Consider the following 17500-nt stretch of genomic DNA (forward strand, 5'->3'; position numbering starts at 1 on the left):
GGTTTTAAACAAAACAGAGAGAGAATAAAAAATTCAAAATGCTATTTTGCACTTCTAAAATTCAGAACATTTTTAGCAAGAGGTTATTTCCTAACTAGGACTAAATTGCTTTGAGTAAAAGGCCATCTTTATGGCTATTGTTTTAAAGGACCAATTAATGTTTACGTACAGACATTTATCCACCAGAGATGAGAAAGAAAGCGTTCACAAATTCAGGTTACTGCGCACTGCCATTTGGAGGCTTTCATCCACAGATGCAATTTGTACTCTATGGAATCAATGTTTTGAAACTCCAGCTGTGCTTTAGACTGCAAACTACACTGAAGCACCCCAGCTGGAGTTTAAACCAGCCTGCAGACTACAAATGATCTGCAGTTACATAACTTTGTGCAAAAACCTATGTTAAAATTCTCAACTACAAACACTGAGTTAACTATCACAAGTAAGTAAATTGATTCTCTCCTCTCCAGAAAGAGGTCTATGGTTAGTTTAAAATATTGGCAGCCAGAATTTAACTGAGATCTGTGTTTTCTCCCCACAAATGTAATTTCGCCCTTTGCGTATAAAGTATTTTGAATGACAGAGTTATGGTTGCTGTGGGAACTATACATTTTACTGTGGTGTTAAAATTTCAACCACATCACATTAGCATACACCCCCCCACACACACACTTTAATTGAAAATAATAGTTGAACAGGAATCCAGTTTATTTCAACATATATGATTGAATTCCACACCTTGATATTTATAATTAAGGTTACGATTTAATCATGGGTATTTTTAGTAAAAGTCATGGACAGGTCATGGGCAAGAAACAAAAAAATTACAGCCCGCGACCTGAACATAAATACCCGTGACTGAATCTTAAGAGCGGGGGCACCAGCAGCCGTGGGGGGGTGGTCCCGGGGTCCAGCTGTCCAGGACCACCAGAGCAGCAGCCAGTGCAGCTGGCCTGAGCTCCATGGCCACTCCAGCAGCAGCTGGTGTGGCTGGCTGCGGGGCCCCCGGAGCAGCTAACTGCAGAGCCGCAGCAGCTGGTGTGGCTGTTCCTGGGACCAGCTGCTTGGGCGGCCCTGGGGTCAGCCACACTGGCTGCTGAAGAAGTCACAGAAAGTCATGGAATCCGTGACTTCCTGCAACCTCCATGACAAACACCATGCCCTACCTATAAAACTTTGCATTTAGACAGCATGAACTCCAAATGCTTTACAGACATTCCCAATCTAAGCCCCCGCACCCTATTAGATAGGCAAGTTACATTTTACAATCAAGGAACATAAAAAAGGCACAGAGAGGTGAAATGACTTGTCCTGGTTACACAGAGAGCCTGTGACACAGCCAGGAATAAAACTCAAGACTTCTTGACTCTCTGACCTGTGCTTTACAACACCATCCCCCTGCTTATATTAATCATGGGAAGTTTTAGCATAAAGGATCATCTTTTAGAAAGTTCTGAGTGCCTGAAAGCAAGGTTTATAATTCTCCACCTCGGCCATAAACTAGAACGGTTGCTGTAATAAAAGCTAAATCCCCAAATGAAAACTACGTTAGGCGAGTAACCTTAAACTAACAGCAATGGCTCTGCTACTGTCCAGGCACAATGGAGTTTGGGGCCACCATGCTCCTTCAACGTCGCTGTTGAGCCGGAGCCTTCAAAAAGAACGGTCTGGCATTTGTGGTCTTGTATTATCCCACAGACTTTATCGTCACATGGTTTATTAGCTATATTTGCGAGTCTTGAAGGAATAGTGGATGAACTACTCTATAAACAGGGCTAAGTGCTGCAAAGCTTTTATTTTGTAGGGCTGGAATTTTCTTTACTAAGTGCAGAGTACTTGTAATTTATCAGGATAGAGTGCATTAAGTAAACAGCACTAAGCACTTAAAAACTCAGCAGTTGGTTGCTGGAATACAGTACTTCCAGTCTATTCACATGATCAGATTTGGGATCTATTAACAGGGGGTACGTTATCTATTAATCTGCATCAGTAGTCATACGCAATTGGCAGGTAGCCAAAGCATCACTCTGATAATACAGGTTTCAGAGTGTTAGTCTGTATTCGCAAAAAGAAAAGGAGTACTTGTGGCACCTTAGAGACTAACCAATTTATTCGAGCATGAGCTTTCGTGAGCTACAGCTCACTGCATCCGATGAAGAGAGCTGTAGCTCACGAAAGCTTATGCTCAAATAAATTGGTTAGTCTCTAAGGTGCCACAAGTACTCCTTTTCTTTCTGATAATACAATCTATTTTGGTATTGCATCCTTACTAGAAGTGTCACAACTGCTTCTTAGGCAATTACAGCCTACACAGTAGCTTCAAATATGAGCAGAGAGGTTAGCTGAGCTTCCATAAATACTGCAGGGTAAATGGTAGGGAGGCCACATTTTAGTGAAAACACACACAAGGAGAGAATCCAGTTGCTGTGAGAGAAAGTTCATGTATGGATCTACTCTGCAAAATGGACTATAAGGCAGGCACCTTGCTGTTCCGTGTTTTTTGTTTCAATGACTCCAGATCAAATTCACTCAATTCACAAGGAAAAATGGGTTTTCTAACTACCAGCCCTGCAAACTGGAAACTCTGCCATCTGAGAGTCAAGCTGAGTTCTTACCTACTGGAGCTTCATCAGGAACACAGTTCCGCGGGCCTAATTCTGCTCGCAGTCACATTTGTGCAACACCACTGTCACCACTGGGATTGCACAGGTTTAACCAAGAGCACAACTGGGCCCAGCAACTGGAATGTAACTGATGATACATGAGCCACAACAGAATCCAGCTCGCTCGCTTGTAGCTGTGTTGGCTCAGTAGAGGGAACAGGAGTCAAATATTACTTTTGTGACTAAAGTAAGCAGGTATGGCCCCAAATATGAAACAGGGATAAGACCTGTTATGTAAGAAGGAGCTATTTATACAGTCACTTGTTAGAATCAAATTGTAGTGGTCAAACAGCCAGCTGAAAGTGTGACTTTTAAGACATGATTTAAGTCTGTAGAACAAACATTTGATTGTACTACTTTACTTAGGTGACTAATGCAGAAAATAGATCCTCAGTCAAGCAGGTCACTTTATTATTTATCTAAGCATCGAGATTCTACTGAGCCCCGTACCAGCCCTAAAGGACACAATCCTGGCCCGGTGAGCTTACAGTCTAAAAAGACAAAGATCAGACAGAGAGGAGTGAAACAGAGTCCCAGAGAATAGCGCTAACTCTTAACATGACACACTTGTGTTTATGGGCCTCATGGATGAAGTGAGCTTTGAGGACATACTTGAATGAAAAGAAGATGGGCACCTATCACGATGGAATAAGGAGGAGGATCCAGGTGTAGGGAACAGAATAAAATAGAAGTGACAAGAGGAGGGGAGAAAATAAGCAGGTTTAACTAGCAAAACTGAAAGTAATGGGATTGGTTGGAGTAAGTAGGTTGAAGTGGAGAAAAATTAGACTGGCTGAACATTGCTAGCTGTGCTTTTTAAAACAGCAGGGTGCATCAAATAATGGGTAGTAAAATGGAGGGTGCATCAAACAGCAGGCTGTAGCAAGACAGATACATCTACAGCCCCCCCATAGGGAGATGTCCAAATGACTCCCAAGGCATCTTATAAATCCAAACAAGGCAGCTTGCTATGGGGTGTACTCCCCTCTCATCGGGAATTTTAAACTATAGCATCAGTAGGAAAAAAAGACCACAACATAGTTGGATTTAAAACCTGAGAGCAGACAGGGAATAAAAATATTCAATATTCTTCAAATTCTTTTTTAATGAACAGATGTCAAATCCTTTAAACTGCCACTTACTAAGCCACAAGAGGCAGCTGTAAAAGTTATTTTTATTTACTAATGTTGTAGGACAACTTGATAATGAGATTTTAATTAAACTCTATTTCAGTTAACCACCAAGGAGGTCGAAAATGCATGAAGGCACGTCAACCCAGATGGCGCAGTTGAGCATGTATCTCAGCGTCTGCCCGGGATCTAGAGATGAGGGAGTGGTGCTGGAAACTCTATCCAGGTAACAGAGGTACCTTTGGAGAAAGTAACCAGAAGAGATGTTGAAAATTATAACAGACCCCTAGCCTGAGGGAGTTTCCCACCATCTAACACTTGAGTTTGTAATTTGGGAGTTAGATGATCAGATAGCAACAGTAACTAGGACGGCTCTCTTCCCACCCCCACCCCGGATGTGTCCAGGAGGTTATGCATCTGTCAGCACACCTCAGTTCTGCAAACTGTGCCTTTGTCGCCTTGAGATTAGAGTACAATAATGTGCCCTACAAGGAGATGAACCTGAAATCCATTTGGAGACGGAAACTGGTGCAGAATGCAACTACCTGCTTGTTAAGTGAGGTTCTTCACTGTGAACGTCATACCGGTACTCCGTGATCTGCATTGGTTGCCAACTGGTTTCTGGGTGGAATTTAAGGAGAAGGCAACCAATCTTTCACTAACTAACACTGATATACTATTGCTGTGTTTCACAATCAATGGGTCACAATCCCTGGAGGTAGGTTGCAAAAGGCAATCAGAGGGGGTCGCAAGGTGCTGATGATGTTATTACAGTTCTAAAGCAAAGAAAATAAAATTTCTGGAGTAGCTTCACGAGGGCCAAAACCTTCAAAGTTGGTGAGATCAAATGTAGTTATAGTTGATTTCCAGGTCAAGTATTCTCTAGCAACTGCTACATACACACATAACAAAAAAAAAAAAAGGCCAGGATATTTTGATTTATGTAAAGCACATAAGCCGTGTTCTACACTACAAATTTAGGTCGGATTTAGCAGCGTTAGATTGGTTTAGCCCTGCACCCGTCCACACTACGAAGCCATTTTTTCCCGACTTTAAGGGCTCTTAAAATCGGTTTCTGTACTCCTCCCCGACGAGCGGATTAGTGCTGAAATCAACCTCGCTGGGTCAAATTTGGGGTAGCCTGGACGCAATTTGACGGTATTGGCCTCTGGGAGCTATCCCAGAGTGCTCCATTGTGACCGCTCTGGACAGCACTCTCAACTCGGATGCACTGGCCAGGTAGACAGAAAAGGCCCGCAAACTTTTGAATTTCATTTCCTGTTTGGCCAGTGTGGCAAGCTGATCAGCACAGGTGACTGTGCAGAGCTCTTCAGCACAGGTGACCATCGAGTCCCAGAATCGTAAAAGAGCTCCAGCATGGACCAAATGGGAGGTACTGGATCTGATCGCTATATGAGGAGACGAAATCCGTGCTATCAGAACTCCGTTCCAAAAGACGAAATGCCAAAATATTTGAAAAAAAAAAAAAATCCAAGGGTATGAAGGACAGAGGCTATTACAGAAACCAGCAGCAGTGCCGAGTGAAACTTAAGGAGCTTAGGCAAGCCTACCAAAAAACCCAAGAGGCAAATGCCCGTTTGGGGTCAGAGCCCCAGACATGCCACTTCTATGATGAGCAGCATGCAATTCTAGGGGGTGCCCCTCCCACTGCCCCACCCCTGTACATGGACTCCTGCAAGAGGGGACTCTCACACAACAAGGATGAGGATTTTGGGGACAAGGAAGATGACGAGGAGGGGGAGGTTGAAGATAGCGCACACCAGGCAAGCGGAGAAACCGCTCTCCCTGACAGCCAGGAACTGTTTATCACCTTGGATCCAATACCCTCCCAACCCGGGCTCCCAGACCTTGAAGGCGGAGAAGGCAGCTCTGGTGAGTGTACCTTTGTAAATATAATACACGGTTTAAAAGCAAGCGTGTTTAATGATTAATTTGCCCTGAAGACTTGGGATACATTCGAGGCCTGTATAGCTACTAGAAAAGTCTGTTAACGTGTCTGGGGATGGAGCGGAAATCCTCCAGGGACATCTCAATGAAGCTCTCCTGGAGGTATTCCCAAAGTCTTTGCAAAAGGTTTCTGGGGAAGGCAGCCTTATTCCGTCCTCCATGGAAGGACACTTTACCACGGCAGGCCAGCAGCACGTAGTCTGGAATCACTGCATAAGAAAGCATGGCAGCGTATGGTCCTGGTGTTTGCTGGCATTCAAGCAACATCCGTTCTTTATCTCTGTATGTTATCCTCAGGAGAGTGATATCATTTATGGTCACCTGGTTGAAATAGGGGAATTTTATAAAGGGGACATTCAGAGGTGGCCGTTCCTGCTGGGCTGTTTGCCTGTGGCTGAACAAAAATCATCCCCGCTGTTAGCCACGCGATGGGGGGAGGGGTGAAGCAATCATCCCAGAGAATGGGGAGGGGGTTAGTTGGGTTTGTGCTGCATGTTAACCCGAAAACTGCAGCCCCTCCTTTTAAATGGCCAACCCAATGGGTGCTTGGTATGGGAAATGGGGGTGCTGCTGTTTGAAACCATTCCCACACGTTAGGAAGGTTAAAGAAGCCAAAAGACTGTGGCTTACCATGGCTGCCTACAAGCTGAATTCTGTTGCCCGCCGGCCCTGCGTGTGTGTGATCTCACACCATACCGGCAGGCCTCGACATAAGAGGCAAAATGTGACCTTGTAAAGAAAGCACACGTGCTATGTAATGTTAACAGCTTGGTTCACCGTGAAAGAGTCTACTCATTGTTATCTAAAATGTCTCTTTTTAAAAACTAAATCTCCCTTTTTTCCCTCCCGCAGCTGCAAATATTTCAACACTCCCCCTATCATCTCCGTCCCAGAGGCCATCAAAGATTAGAAGCCGGAAAAAAAAAGCACTCGTGATGAAATGTTTTCTGAGCTCATGCAGGCCTCCCATGCTGAAAGAGCCAAGCACAATGCGTTGAGGGAGACAATGTCAGAGTCCAGGAAAGCACAAAATGAACGCGAGGACCGGAGGGACGAGCCAGAGGACCGGAGGGACGAGCCAGAGGACCGGAGGGACGAGCCAGAGGACCGGAGGGACGAGCCAGAGGACCGGAGGGACGAGCCAGAGGACCGGAGGGACGAGCCAGAGGACCGGAGGGACGAGCCAGAGGACCGGAGGGAGGATGCAATGCTGAGGCTACTGAAGGATCAAACTGATATGCTCTGGCGTATGGCTGAGGTGCAGGAAAGACAGCAGGAACACAGACTGCCACTGCAGCCCCTGTGTAACCAACCACCCTCCTCCCCATGTTCCATAGCCTTCTCACCCAGACTCCCAAGAACGCGGTGGGGGGCCCTCCAGGCACCCAACCACTCCACCCCAGAGGACTGCCCAAGCAACAGAAAGCTGGCATTCAATAAGTTTTGAAGTGCAGTGTGGCCTTGTCCTTCCATCCTCCCCCCTTCCTGCACCCCACATGGCGCTTACCTCCTCCCCCACCCCTTGGCAGTTATCCCCCTATTTGTGTGACGAATTAATAAAGAATGCATGAATTTGAAACAATGACTTTATTGCCTCTGCCAGCGGTGATCAAAGAGGGGAGGGGAGGGCGGTTGGCTTACAGGGAAGTAGAGTGAACCAAGGGGGAGGGTTTTCATCAAGAAACAAACAGAACTTTCACACCGTAGCCTGGCCAGTCATGAAACTGGTTTTCAAAGCTTCTCCGATGCGCAGATTTTGTGGAGCACACAGCAAGCAGTAATAATGATGGGAATATTGGTTTTGCTGAGGTCTAACCGAGTCGGTAAACTGCACCAGCGCGCTTTTAAACATCCAAATGCACATTCTACCACCATTCTGCACTTGCTCAGCCTATAGCTGACCAGCTTCTGACTACTGTCCAGGCTACCTGTGTATGGCTTCATGAGCCACGGCATTAAGGGGTAGGCTGGGTCCCCAAGGATACATATAGGCATTTCAACATCCCCAACAGTTATTTTCTGGTCTGGAAAGTAAGTCCCTTGCTGCAGCTGTTCCCACCGACCAGAATTCCTAAAGATGCGAGCATCATGTACCTTTCCTGGCCATCCCACGTTGATGTTGGTGAAACGTCCCTTGTGATCCACCAGTGCTTGCCGCACCATTGAAAAGTACTCCTTTCGGTTTATGTACTGGCTGCCTTGGTGGTCCGGTCCCAAGATAGGGATATGCGTTCCGTCTATAGCTCCACCACAGTTAGGGAATCCCATTTCAGCAAAGCCATCCACTATGACCTGCACAATGACGGGCTCCACCTAACAAAGAGAGGGAAGAGCATCTTTGGAAGCAGGCTGGCTAACCTAGTGAGGAGGGCTTTAACCTAGGTTCACCAGGGGAAGGAGACCAAAGCCCTGAGGTAAGTGGGGACGTGGGATACCGGGAGGAAGCACGAGCAGGAGAACGTGAAAGGGGAGGGCTCCTGCCTCATACTAAGAAAGCAGGACAAACAGCAAGTTATCTCAAGTGCCTATACACAAATGCAAGAAGCCTGGGAAACAAGCAGGGAGAACTAGAAGTCCTGGCACAGTCAAGGAGTTATGATGTGATTGGAATAACAGAGACTTGGTGGGATAACTCACATGACTGGAGTACTGTCGTGGATGGATACAAACTGTTCAGGAAGGACAGGAAGGGCAGAAAGGTGGGGGAGTTGCATTGTATGTAAGGGAGCAGTATAACTGTTCAGAGCTCCGGTATGAAACTGCAGAAAAACCTGAGTGTCTCTGGATTAAATTTAGAAGTGTGAGCAACAAGGGTGATGTCATGGTGGGAGTCTGCTATAGACCACTGGATCAGGGGGATGAGGCTTTCTTCCAGCAACTAACGGAAGTTACTAGATCACAGGCCCTGGTTCTCATGGGAGACTTCAATCACCCTGATATCTGCTGGGAGAGCAATACAGCGGTGCACAGACAAGCCAGGAAGTTTTTGGAAACTGTAGGGGACAATTTCCTGGTGCAAGTGCTGGAGGAACCAACTAGGGGCAGAGCTCTTCTTGACCTGCTGCTCACAAACCGGGAAGTATTAGTAAGAGAAGCAAAAGTGGATGGGAACCTGGGAGGCAGGGACCATGAGATGGTCGAGTTCAGGATCCTGACACAGGGAAGAAAGGAGAGCAGCAGAATACGGACCCTGGACTTCAGAAAAGCAGACTTTGACTCCCTCAGGGAACTGATGGGCAGGATCCCCTGGGAGAATAACATGAGGGGGAAAGGAGTCCAGGAGAGCTGGCTGTATTTTAAAGAATCCTTATTGAGGTTATAGGGACAAACCATCCCGATGTGTAGAAAGAATAGTAAATATGGCAGGCGACCAGCTTGGCTTAAACAGTGAAATCCTTGCTGATCTTGAACACAAAAAAGAAGCTTACAAGAATTGGAAGATTGGACAAATGACCAGGGAAGAGTATAAAAATTTTGCTTGGGGATGCAGGAGTGAAATCAGGAAGGTGATTACACCTGGAGTTGCAGCTAGCAAGAGATGTTAAGAGTAACAAGAAGGGTTTCTTCAGGTATGTTAGCAACAAGAAGAAAGTCAAGGAAAGTGTGGGCCCCTTACTGAATGAGGGAGGCAACCTAGTGACAGAGGATGTGGAAAAAGCTGAAGTACTCAATGCTTTTTTTGCCTCTGTCTTCACAAACAAGGTCAGCTCCCGGACTACTGCACTGGGCAGCACAGCATGGGGAGGAGGTGACCAGCCCCCTGTGAAGAAAGAAGTGGTTCGGGACTATTTAGAAAATCTGGACGAGCATAAGTCCATGGGGCCGGATGCGCTGCATCCGAGAGTGCTAAAGGAGTTGGTGGATGGGATTGCAGAGCCATTGGCCATTATCTTTGAAAACTCATGGCGATTGGGGGAGGTCTCGGACGACTGGAGAAAGGCTAATGCAGTGCCCATCTTTTAAAAAGGGAAGGAGGATGATCCTGGGAACTACAGGCCAGTCAGCCTCACCTCAGTCCCCGGAAAAATCATGGAGCAGGTCCTCAAGGAATCAATTCTGAAGCACTTAGAGGAGAGGAAAGTGATCAGGAACAGTCAGCATGGATTCACCAAGGGAAGGTCATGCCTGACTAATCTAATTGCCTTCTATGATGAGATAACTGGCTCTGTGGATGAGGGGAAACCCGGGGACATGTTACTCCTTGACTTTAGCAAAGCTTTTGATACGTCTCCCACAGTATTCTTGCCAGTGGGTTAAAGAAGTATGGGCTGGATGAATGGACTATAAGATGGATAGATCGTCGCGCTCAACAGGTAGTGATCAATGGCTCCATGTCTAGTTGGCAGCCGGTATCAAGTGGAGTGCCCCAAGGGTCGGTCCTGGGGCCGGTTTTGTTCAATATCTTCATTAATGATCTGGAGGATGGTGTGAATTGCACCCTCAGCAAGTTTGCAGATGACACTAAACTGGGAGGAGAGGTAGAGACGCTGGAGGGTAGGGATAGGATACAGAGGGACCTAGACAAATTAGACGATTGGGCTAAAAGAAATCTGATGAGGTTCAACAAGGACAAGTGCACAGTCCTGCACTTAGGACGGAAGAATCCCATGCACCGCCACAGACTGGGGACCGAATGGCTCGGCAGCAGTTCTGCAGAAAAGGACCTAGGGGTTACAGTGGACAAGAAGCTGGATATGACTCAACAGTGTGCCCTTGTTGCCAAGAAGGCCAATGGCATTTTGGGACGCAGGGGCATTGCCAGCAGATCGAGGGACATGATCGTTCCCCTCTATTTGACATTGGTGAGGCCTCATCTGGAGTACTGTGTCCAGTTTTGGGCCCCACACTACAAGGATGTGGATAAATTGGAGAGAGTCCAGCGAAGGGCAACAAAAATGATTAGGGGTCTGGAACACATGACTTATGAGGAGAGGCTGAGGGAACTGGGATTGTTTAGTCTGCAGAAGAGAAGAATGAGGGGGGATAGAATAGCTGCTTTTAACTACCTGAGAGGTGGTTCCAGAGAGGATGGTTCTAGACTATTCTCAGTGGTAGAAGAGGACAGGACAAGGAGTAATGGTCTCAAGTTGCAGTGGGGGAGGTTTAGGTTGAATATTAGGAAAAATTTTTTCACTAGGAGGGTGGTGAAACACTGGAATGCGTTACCTAGGGAGGTGGTGGAATCTCCTTCCTTAGAAGTTTTTAAGGTCAGGCTTGACAAAGCCCTGGCTGGGATGATTTAGTTGAGGATTGTTCCTGCTTTGAGCAGGGGGTTGGACTACATGATCTCCTGAGGTCCCTTCCAACTCTGATATTCTATGATTTCCCAGAGTCACTACCCTTGATAGCAGCAGCTCAGTGATCGCGTTGGCTACTTGCATCACAGCAGCCGCCACAGTAGATTTGCCCACTCCAAATTGATTCCCGACTGACCGGTAGCTGTCTGGCATTGCAAGCTTCTAGAGGGCCATCGCCACTCACTTGTGAACTGTGAGGGCTGCTCTTATCTTGGTATTCTGGCACTTCAGGGGAGGGGAAAGCAAGTCACAAAGTTCCATGAAAGTGCCTTACGCATATGAAAGTTTCGCAGCCACTGGGAATCGTCCCAGACCTGCAACACTATGCGGTCCCACCAGTCTGTGCTTGTTTCCTGGGCCCAGAATCGGCGTTCCACGGCATGAGCCTGCCCCATTGCCACCAGGATGGCCAGATTGCCGGGGCCCATACTTTGAGAGAAATCTGTGTCCATGTCCTCATCACTCTCCTCACTGCACTGCCGTTGCCTCCTCGCCTGCTTTTGCAGGTTCTGGTTCTGCATATACTGCATGATAATGAGCATGGTGTTTAGAGCGGTCACAACTGCCACTGTGATCTGAGCGGGCTCCATGCTTGCCGTGGTATGGTGTGAGCAGGAGAGCAGAGTGGCAGCGGAAGTGGCGGGTGGATGACGATGCTGACAGCAATATGGCGCCCACACGGAAAAAGGCGCAAAACAATTGTCGGCCGTTGCTTTCACGGAGGGAGGGAGGGGTAGGCTGGTAGCAGATGGTGCTGCTAGCTGGGAGAGCAGCCTGAAGCAGAATGGCCCCCTCAAGGATTGAACTCACAACCTGGGGTTTAGCAGGCAATGCTCAAACCACTGAGCTATCCCTCTGCCAATATTCCAGGCAGGACTGATTCTCCATTAGACAAAACTTAAAGAAGAGAATGACCTGAGTCACTCCCATTTATGTGCAAACACCCCTGACAGACCTCACTGAGATCTACCAGGGGCACCCATGTCTGCTCAGGCGCCCCAACCAACCTGACCAAGGCTGGCCAGAGTACCCAGGAGACGACGAGGACAGCTACCAGTCGTAATGCTGCCACAAGGCAATGAGCTGCTGCCGTGTAGCAATGCAGTCCCACGTCTGCCAGCACCCAGGAGACATATGGTGACATTGAGCTGAGCAGGCTCCATGCTTGCCGTGGTATGGCGTCTGCACGGGTAACCCAGGAAAAAAGGTGTGAAACGATTGTCTACCGTTGCTTTCTCGGAGGGAGGGAGGAGGGGCCCGACAACATGTATCCAGAACCACCTGCAACAATGTTTTTTGCCTCATCAGGCACTGGGATCTCAACCCAGAATTCCAATGGGCGGCGGAGACTGCAGGAACTGTGGGATAGCTACCCACGGTGCAAGGCTCCGGAAGTCGATGCTAGCCTCGGTACCGTGGACGCACTCCGCCGACTTAATGATCTTAAGTGGGAACACACACAAATCGACTGTATAAAATCGCTTTCTAAAAATTCGACTTTTATAAATTCAACCTAATTTTGTAGTGTAGACAACCCTAAGAGTGGAACACTCTTAACTTCATAGGATCTCTGCAATTCATTCCCCAGCATTTGTGGTACTACGCAGTAAAGGCACTGTTGCAGTTTTATGTTGCACTGTAGCCACAAAGTTTTTGCTCCTCTGTATTATTCATATTGTGCATTTTTAAAAGCGGATTGGGCATTTACACATATTGTAATATTAACACAGATACAGACAGACAGACTGGGGAGCACAAAGAAACAATGAGACACTGTTACACATTGTGTAACAGAACTTAGATTACTAAGACATCTCGTATGTCTTGTCTTATCCTTTGATTGTAAGCTCTTTGGGGCAGGGACAGTCTTTTTGCTGTGTCTGTACAGCATCTAGCACAATGGGGGCCTGGCCCACACCTGGAAATCCTAGGCACTACAATAATACAAATAATAATAGGATAGACAGCTGTTGGAGAAATACTGTTTGTTAGTTGTGGTGCAGTGCTTTCTGGAAGCAAGATAAGCCATCAGTAAAATCATTTCCTTGTCCAAATTGCTCAGACTGAGGCTATGTCTACACTACCGTGGTAAGTCAACCTACACTACGCAACTCCAGCTACATACCTTAGGCCAAGTTACTGCGGGGTCTAAACAGCAGGGGGTCGACGGGAGAAACTCTCTCGTCAGGGGTAGAGTACAGAGGTCGACAGGAGAGCGATCTGCTGTCGATTTGGCGGGTCTTCACTAGACCTGCTAAATCGACTGCCAGTGGATCGATCTCAGAGCGTCGATCCCGGCTGTAGCGTAGACCTCCCCTGAATCTCCTAGGCTGCAGCTGCTGCCTGTAGGATGCCACTGCAAGCAAAACAAGAGCATTATATAGTATTAAAAATACACACACAAAACCAGATAGATGAATTTCTAACTCAAAAAAGAATGTCTATCTTAAAAATAAAGACAGTCTGTCAGATCCAGAGAAACTGTCATGGTTTATAGGGAATTTGAGGACTGTGGGAGAAAAGGTAGCATTTGGAGGAAAAAACTGGGAGGAGAAGATGGTTACGGGGCACACAGGATCAGAGAGGGCCGTCCGTTCATAGGGGACAGTACAAAGGAAGGCACATAAACCACAGAATATGTCTCATGTGAATGACTTGTAAGTATTCTAAGAAGGGGGAAGCAGAGCTGAATTATACCACAGGCAAGGCAGATGTCTCTGATTAACCAATTTATTTGAGCATAAGCTTTCGTGAGCTACAGCTCACGAAAGCTTATGCTCAAATAAATTGATTAGTTTGTCTCTAAGGTGCCACAAGTACTCCTTTTCTTTTTGCGAATACAGACTAATACAGCTGTTACTCTGAAATCTGATAAACTAATTCCCAAATCACACAACCTGTTAGAATTCAATGGGCATTATGTTCTTTTTTTGTGTGCACATCTCCTCATTGTATCACCAGAAAGTTCAAATGAAAACAGGAGCCTCTCCTCTGCATTTCCTGTATTTTTAAAAAAAAGAAAGAAAGAAAAAGAAAAAATCAGCAGCTTCCGAATCGCACCCACCTCCCAGACAGTCTCCGAGTACCCTAAGAGCACTGGGCAATCACACCCTGATTTGGCAGGTGGCATTTCAGCTACTTCACTGAAATTCACTTTGCAGTCAGGGAAGGGTTTGGTTTTTTTCCTCTCCTACGTTTTAAAGAGAGCATTTACTGCTGCTGACAACCACACGTTTTTCCCCGAGCTGTTAACTTGCCAGCCATTTGTTGAAGGTCAGCTGCATTAGAGAGTTCGTTGTTACTACGGTATTGGTACACCATTGTCAAATTGCTGTCATTTGGTGTTTATCTACACGTGGGGAGGGATGTACACAACTTTGTTTGAGTATTGTGCAAAGGAAGGGGAATTTCACTCATCTCCCGTTTACTCATCTGCCATCACTTTTTAGCACTAAGAACCAAATTCTGCCCTGATTTACACCCTCATCCCTTCCTGTGCAACACCCATGAAGTCAATTTGACCCTACAAATTGCCAGAAAGAGAACCCTGGTTTACTCCTGGGTTGAAACATAGGTGTCATGACTCAGCTAAGTAGCTCTCAACATCCTGCTAAGGAATCTTATGACAAATATTACACCATACAGTACCAGCATTGGGCCCTATCTACTTAAAAGTCAACTGAACAGCTTTCCAAGCAATAAAGAATTATTTTAAGCCCCAGACCAGTAACAAGATGCAAGTTTAGAGTGACAAATATGTTTAGTCTAAACTTGCATCTTGTTGGTTTGGGAGCTTAAATTATTTCTCTGTATTGGTTGCAAAGCTTTTCAGTTCACTTTTAATACAAGATCCATAAAGCTCCTGCTGTCAAAGCCCTGGCTGGGATGATTTAGTTGGGGATTGGTCCTGCTTTGAGCAGGGAGTTGGACTAGATGACCTCCTGAGGTCCCTTCCAACCCTGATATTCTATGATTCGATGATTCTATTAAGGTCAGGGAACCAGCTGAGGTAGCAGCTAAATCTCCACAGAATAAGAATCGAAGAAGAGTTTTGGGTCCAAGATCCCAGGCCTTACAGAAATGGTTGAATGGAGAGCCCACCCTACTGGAAGGACAGTCACCCTACCAGATGTGGAAGTAGTGACACAAATAGATAACTCTGCAGAGAAAAGGAGAGAGTGGGACAGGGAAGGAGATACACAAGTGAAGAGCAAAACAAATTGGGTCCCTGGCCAGCGACAAAATCAGAGGGGGTCAGGAGACCAACCTGCCCAAATTCATGGGGAGAAAGAACACCCCCCAAAAAGCATGGAAAGATGCAATTTCCTTCCTAAATGAATTTGATCATCTCACAATGGCACGCAGGGACAGGAGTTTAGATACAGCAGCAGAAATCAGGGATATTACAGTATCTCATCTGGGAGTCTCACCTACTGACAGAACCGCATTACCTTTGCTAGATTACTTTAACATCTTACATCATGACTTTTAAGGATAAGATGTCATGGATGTGATGGATTCCGTGACTTTCAGAGACCTCTGTGACATTTCCCACTTCAGCCCCATGGCAGCGGGGCTGGAGGTATCAGCCAGTGAGGACCCTGGAGCTCTGAGCCACCATGGGCGGTGGGGGGAGCCGGAGTGCCCAGCTACTGCGGACAGCAGGGGAACCCCAGAGCTCTGAGCCACTGGGGTTGCAGCACACAACAGTCCCTTCTCCCACAGCAGAGCTTGAACTCTCTACCCCACTCCGCGAGGCTCAGGCTTCAGCCCTCTCCCTGTCAGCCCCTTCCCCATTATTTTTAGTAAAAGTCACAGACCTGCAACCTGTCTGTAACTTTTACTAAAAATAACCGTGACAGAATCTTAACCTTAATCACGGCAAAGTGCTAACTGTACTGGAACATTTAAATAAGACAATCTTGCTGAAAGAAGGACTATGTTGATCTCCAAGCAGGTTCCCCTACAAAGCCTTCTAGCTGTATTATAAAACATCTGTGGTCTAGTTCTCAGGGAGGTGGGGCAAACCCAGCTTTTCCATAATGCAGTGATATTATAAGATATGCAAATAGGGTATGTCCACATTTAAACCGCTGCACTGCAGTAGCACTTAAGCGTAGACACTGACTACAGCGACAGGAGGGGTTCTCCCATCACTGTAGTAAATCCACCTCCCCGAGAGGCAATAGCTAGGTCGACAGAAGAACGCTTCTATCAACCTAGTGCTCTCTACAAGGGGGCTTAAGCTGGCTTAACTACAAACTCAGGTTGCAGATTTTTCACACCCCGAGCGACATAGCTGGGTTGATCTGATTTTCTAGTGTAGACCAGCCCTAGGTCTCCATCCTTAATATGCTGCTGATTAATTAAACTTCACACTTCAATGGCCATAATGAAAAGTAGAAAACAGGGAGAGAGGGTGGGTTTATGCCTTTAATATTTCCCTAAACAAATTAAAAGCTTTAAAATAAAACCCCAACTGTATTTATTAAGTTTTATAGTGTAAAAGACATTAAGCTTCCATTTCTAGGAATTACTACAGATTTGGGTTTAATTTAGAAGAGGTTTAATCTCCGAAAATATACATCTGGGAATTGCTATGGGGCAGATTTAAAACAGAATATATTTAAAGAAACCAAAACTAGTGCTCTATGAGGTTTAGTATAAAATGAGAGGAGGAGCCCATGAGAGAGCCTTGTACAAAAAATTATAAAAAGTATGCCCTGTGAGGTATCATTTGAAAACTCAATCTGCTGAACATTATTGCCCTGGTAAAATACATGCATCAACATTGTATGTGGAGTTATAAGATTCTACTTCGTATCATTGCTGTAACATGCTCCAAGTTTAAGAAAAGCAGGCTCAAACAAGCATTCAGAGACAAAGACACGCTAGCACCCCAGCCAGGTGTTAAAAGAGCTGTCACGGCTTAAGCAGCCATTCTTCAGCAATAGGGACCATTCAAACTTCATGTCCTGCATAACCTGCATCACCATGACTCAGCAAGGATGTTTCTAGCACAAGAAATTAAGTTATAAAGGGAGAGGAAAACACTTGACTTCACATCTCCTCCTCCCTTCTCTCTGCTCATATCATTAACTACTCTGAAAAAACTGAAGTAAGGAGAAGTGGTCCCAGGTTGGAAGGAGACCCAGCCTGTGAAATTTACTACAGTGTATGGCAAGACAAACCTTTGCTTTTAAGTTCATTTAGCTTGTTAAATATTAGCTTGCATATTACTCTTATTTCTTTTGTAACCAATCCTGACTTTTATGCATCATCACTTGTAATCTCTTAAAATCCATCTTTCTGTAGTTAATAAACTTATCTTATTGTTTTATTTTATCCAGTATGTTAGGATTAGAGTATGTGGGAAACTCCATTTGCATGTATTATTGGTGCATATATCATTTTCCTTTGATGAAGTGATGGACTTTCTATG

At 46.0% G+C, this 17500-nt stretch overlaps 1 protein-coding gene across 9 annotated transcripts in view; it reads right to left on the reverse strand.

The window, feature by feature from the left end:
- The window catches only part of NF2 (neurofibromin 2), a 112606-nt gene that overhangs the window by 84641 nt on the left and 10465 nt on the right, over positions 1 to 17500 (reverse strand). The window contains exon 1 of one of the 9 annotated variants that reach the window (XM_037878370.1): positions 13184 to 13321. The exons of the other annotated variants lie outside the window; for them this stretch is intronic. The gene's annotated coding sequence lies outside the window, so the exon portion shown is untranslated. Of the gene's footprint in view, positions 1 to 13183; positions 13322 to 17500 lie in introns of those variants that run through there. 9 annotated transcript variants of the gene reach the window in all.

Source organism: Chelonia mydas, chromosome 15 (genome assembly GCF_015237465.2).
Source record: "Chelonia mydas isolate rCheMyd1 chromosome 15, rCheMyd1.pri.v2, whole genome shotgun sequence".
In the NCBI taxonomy this organism is placed as follows: domain Eukaryota; kingdom Metazoa; phylum Chordata; order Testudines; family Cheloniidae; genus Chelonia; species Chelonia mydas.